Source organism: Corvus kubaryi, unplaced genomic scaffold, assembly GCF_017639235.1.
Source record: "Corvus kubaryi isolate FWS band 111438036 unplaced genomic scaffold, C.kubaryi_AGA036_p1.0 37398, whole genome shotgun sequence".
Classification (NCBI taxonomy): Eukaryota; Metazoa; Chordata; class Aves; order Passeriformes; family Corvidae; genus Corvus; species Corvus kubaryi.
Genome location: NW_024581137.1, coordinates 24,448,736 through 24,454,403, shown reverse-complemented (window position 1 = coordinate 24,454,403; position 5,668 = coordinate 24,448,736).

Genomic DNA, 5,668 nt, shown 5'->3' with positions numbered 1-5,668 from the left:
GGAGCGGCTGCTCCGCCGGCTCTCCCAGGGGCGGAGGGAGCGGGCGGGGAGGGGACGGGAGGGGGGCGGCGGGAGGAGCGGGAGAAAGACGAACTCCGAAAGTTGCCGAGAAAATTCAGCGGAAATTCGTACTTCCCACACTGTGCCCTGGGGGACCGGAGGATCGGATGGAGCGGGGGAGAGGGAGGACGGCGCGGCGGGGGGCGGGGGGAGGAAGCCCGCGGCCGGTCCTGGCTCGGCTCAGCCCCGGCAGCGAGCAGGGGCGCAGAGTGGGAAAGTAGGAATTGGAACCGGCTGTGGCTGCCTCCCAGCCACATGGGTTGCAGATAGAGCTGCGCGTCGGGGAGGGGGAAGGGAGCAGAAGTAAGCTAGACGTCGTCTGCCCACCCCATCTCCTTTTTTCTTCTCTCGTATTTAGAAACCTGCCAAAAGCAATAGTTACGGTTTACCACGGATTGAGGACTTTTCTTTGTGTTGAGCGAACGGCAATCAGAGGACTAAGCCTCCTCTAGGACGTAAGGGAACGAATTTTCATTCTGCGCACCGTCCTGCCTAGTAGGTTCCCGGCAAAGCTGCCGGTGAGGATGCAATTGAACGTGGCTCCAGCTCCATGAGGGGCCCGTCAGAATGATCCAGATGCTCTTCAGAAATAATTCCCATTTTAAAGATTACTCTTTCTCAACAACACACAAACTCAGATCGAAAGGAAGGTGTTGGAAAGCATACTGAAAAAGAAACATAATGGGTACCCATCCTTTCAATGACTTGCCTTTCCCGTTGGCATTTTTTGTTTTTCTAAGATGTCACCAGTCAAGTAAATAAGTGTCTAAGGGCAGGAGGAAATGCCTAAATATGTAGGTATATAAGACATCTAAGAATGATGAAGGAAAGAAGGTAATGACCAGAATACCGTGTTGCAAATTTAATGAATATGTTGGGAAAGTATTAGCACATGAAGTTGTATGCAACTGCACACACTTTGCATGCATTTCTGGACTAAAGCTGTGTACAAGCCCTGCTTCTTTCTCTTACCAAAAGGCAGAATTTAGATCGCTTTTGTGGGAGCTTTGTTTTAGTGGCCATGTCAACATGAGCAGGTAGTGTGAGTGCTAGTTTGTGGTGAGGCCCTGTTGTCTGTTTTCATATTACTTTGATCTAACTCTGATTTGGTCCTGAAAAAACCTCGGAGAGAAGGGGAATAAGGCTTGGTTTGGTCAATGGAACATCACTTTGAGCCTCTCAGTTCCTAGCTCTGGTAGTTATCCGAGGATGGGCCTTGTGCAGGATAACCTTTTTGTAGTGGTAACTGCATTGTGCCGGTGTAGGAAGTAATGTTTGGGGCCAGAGAATGATATTAGATAATCGGGATTAATTTTGCAAGTATCTTCAAAAATCAAGCAAGCAGCTCTGAATTATAACTTGCTTATTGAGAAAACCCAGTGTAAACAATAATGCACTGGAATATGATTATGGCGAGGAAAGCTGGCTAGTTGTCTGGTTTGGGGTTTGTTGTCAGATTTTTTTTTTGTGAAAAATGGCTGTTGCATATGCAGTCTTTATAAGCTGGAAGAGTAACAGAATGATTAGGTACTTACACCTAAAAATCTACTTGTAGAGGAAGGCATTATTTTATATTACATTAAAAATTAAAATTTTTGAAGCAAAAATGGTGGAAATCAGAGTTTTCAGATTCCAGAACTTGATGACTTCTTCAGGTATTCACTATCTTGCCATCAAACAGGCCTGTTATTGGCTTACCTTGTTTTGAATTTGTATCCTAAATTGTTGATGCATTGCTTTCTGAATGTAATCAAGAGGCTTGTCTATTTCTTGAATGAATTAGAAAGTTTCTGTTTTAATTATTTGTAACTGCTCTATTTTGAACTTGCTTGATTAATAAGATGTTTTTCCTGAAATAAATCTGAGTAAGTTTTACAAAAAGAACTTTTTACTAGCCTTTTTAATTAATTTTCCAGGTTGCTCAAGAAAACCATCCAGCATTTATTCATGATTCAAATGACCATGGGTTAAGAATCCCGACCTTTTAGCTCAGTCTCTTCCTTATTGACTATTTTTTCACTTTCCAGCTTTTTCTTTTCAGTACATCACGTCATGTCTAATATTCAGGAAAAAGTAGAGATACTGTTTTCTCCTGCAAAGATTGTATGTTTCTTTCCTCATTATCAAAGCCCCCATGGTTCACAGAAAGGCATCCTGGCTCTGAAAGTTTCTTTAATTCTGAGGAAAGACTAACTGCCTAGTGATACATTTACTTAACTGGGGTGTACTTTAAATAGTGGAATTTTAGAAAACCATTCTGTATAATGGTATGCTTATTTTCCTTTGGGTTATTCTTTTGAAACACAGTTAAGCTTATAAGGGCAATTTATTAACTGTCCTTCCTGTAGAAGCACCATAGATCTTTTTCTATATGTCATTGCAAATACTAAAAGTTTAAGTCAGATTTTGTCTTATGTATTGGTTTTGATTTATGCCTTCTGAAACTTAGCCAGTATGAGTATTTTCACTGGGTTTGGGGAATTATAAGTGGCAGGAATTAAAAAAAAATTAACTAGTGATTCTTAAGAAGACAATTCATCACACACTTGTTCTCACACTGAAAATATTTTATACCAGAAATGAAATAAACAATTGCAATGGATTTTTTTCTGAGTCTTTTAATTAATTCAAAATTAACTATTATTCAAAATTAATTAGTTATTATTCAAAATACGTTAGAAACACAACTGTTGAGATGAAAGATGCCACATTTGTTTTCCTACTTTGGAAGAGGAACTTTCCCATTGCTGTAGTTCTTGTTTCCTTATCCAAGCACACAATAAAATTTCTAATGCATGATTGAGAAGTAATCTTTTTTTACCCCAACCTGAAAAAGCATAAATCCACTTATGAAAAAACTGGGTGGAGGTAGAAGCAACTTATTCTTAAAAGTTTTAGAGGTTATCTTAAAAAATGTGGAGTATGAGGACTTTGAAGGGCCAAGAAAAACTGGTGAGATCAGAAATTCCGTCTTTCCACTGAGACTTCCCTATTCCTATGATAATTATGAGGGAACTGACTTTAAATAAGGTATTGTTTCATGGCTAAATACTATTCATATGTTTGTTATACCTAATACCTCTGATTTTCTCTTTTTGGTTTGCTTTTTTTTTCAGGAGATGTTTTTGAGGCACTGGTGAGAGAATTGGTGATTGAAAGTGAACATATATTTGTAGGCAGAATGCAAAATGGAGTGAAAGAAGCAGCATGCTCAAAGTAGCCTATCCCGGCATATACTGTGACTGTGGCACTGCCCACATGAGGAACTTCCATTAAAAATTAATCTTTCTTGACTCCAGAATAAGAGAACTGGTGCTGAACTGGTAAGTTTAAGGCCTGGTATCTCACAGATTTATGTAGTTGCTAGGAATGGTGGCAGGAATGGCTCCAGGAGCTGGAGCCGAATCTCAAAAGAGGAATATTTTGATTGATCCATACAATTTTTCTGCCCACTGCACGTCACAAATGTTTTCATCTGAACTTGTAAAAAATGTTTTAAGAAGTGTCAGCTTTGAACTTTCTCACCAAACTAACTGGCTTCATAGAAACTTTATTCAATGTTAGTGTCAGAATTCCCATTTAAAATAAAAAAAAGTTTCTCTAAGTTGATATATCAACAAGTTTAGTTGGTTTCAATATAAGAACGTAATTTGAAGTTGTTTGACTTACACTGTCACAGGAAGTTGTTGTATAAAACATTACTCCATGAGTCAGACCAAGTTCCCCTGAAGTAAGAACAAAGAAAAAACACTATTCCTGTTTTTTAGCTGATGAAGTGTCACTGTATGAATTTATACTTTTATAGTTATTTTTGCTTTTCAAAGAGATAAAAATATTGAGGAGCATTTTAAAGTATTAACAAAACCAGTTCTTACACCATCTTCATTAGTGGCTCCTACAGCCCAGGGATTAAAGCATCTTTTAAGTGGTCACCAGTTTTTTGTATTCCATATGTCAGTGCTAGTAATGCAAATACCATAGTGTGTGAAAAATAGAAGCATTCTAGTGCCAAAAGTGCTATTTTTTTCCTTCAGAATTGCACAAACAGTTCACCTATATTGTGTAATATAGGTTGGTTGTGCTTACTGTAGGTAATCAAAATTTTAAATAAACCTTTTCCTGATACCATGGTTTGTGTGTAATGAAGTGTCACTTGCTACATCCAGTTCTTCAGGAGTAGAGCATGACTCCCAGGCCAGCAGTTAATATTACATGCCTGTTCAGCTCCACAGGATGAAATCTACCAGGTGTTTTATAGATATCTGTTCCTATCATTCACAGAAGTCTGTGGCCTACAAAACTCTGCTGCAAATATCTTCAATCTTTTCAGAAGAAACATCTGAGTAACATATTTGTGGTTTTTTGGCATATGATACCAGTCTAGACATGCATTTACCATTGTGTGCGTGCTTTGTCAAGCAATCAAACCCCAGTGAATTTCGTGTAGTGTAGGATGTGCCTCTTTGACTTCCTCTGGGCAGGCGGTTCCAGGACTTCGTGTTGATTACAGCAGTTGGTTCCTTTGTGCATATCAGTTTACCTACCAAATAATTTCAAATCTGTTTTTTGGAGTTTCCCTGCCTAAACTGTGTGAAACCAATTGTAACTGTATCCACAGGTACACTGTATTCACATGTTCTCTCTGCAAGTGAAAACCAGCTAGCTCAAGCTATACACTTAAATGCAAATCAAGTAGTGGATGATGTTGCTGTATTATCAGTATTTCATAACAATAAATGGAGAGTTAGGTGTCTATGTTCTTCTGTATGGTGATGTCTGCTGGTATGTATCACTTACTGAGGTGAGTATCACTGGATCATACTTGCCAAAGCCTAAATGATTATTTAGCTGACATATTTGGCTTTATCCAACACTTCTTTCCTGAGGGAGAAACTCATTAATGGAAGTACACACTTTGTGCATGGTTCAGCATCTGTGACAGTAAGAGAGAACCCTACTTGTGTCACGATAAGAGTGGTGTAATTTATGTAAAACAAATGCATATGTAGCTTATGCAGGGCCAAGTAGCTGTTGCAGTGTCTGCAATTCTTTCACGTGGTTATCTGTTTGTACACCCAATCTTTGCAGTATTGTTAGACCAGTTTTTCCATAATGGGGTAACAAATCAGGCAAGTGTTCTTGCAAACATTTTCTTCTTCTCTATCTCCATAAAAGGGTACGTGTGCTTGAGTCAGTCTCTTTTATAAGGGGTAATAATACCCTTGACATGTTTTTAGTGTGAGATGCTCTGTTCTGTTCCTATCATCCTGTAATTTGGAGAGTCTGTAGCAGAAAAAACCTAAACAAAATACCACTTAGACCAGGACTTCTATTACTAATTGGTAAAACATGTTCTGATAGATATGCAGAAAAATAAGAAACACTCACTGTTTGATGCAATTTTCCTGTATCAGGTTGGAAGGGATTGCTCAGTGCCACTTAGTCCAGCCTTCCAACTAGATCTGACTGCTCAGGGCTCTGACAGCTCTCCGAGAGTGGAGGATCCTGGTGTCTCCCATTAGCTAGCTGAAGATAGCAGAGCTCTCTTACAACCTAACAAATCCTTTTCTTTCAGTCACTCCTCATACACTTGGGAGCTTCAGCCTCA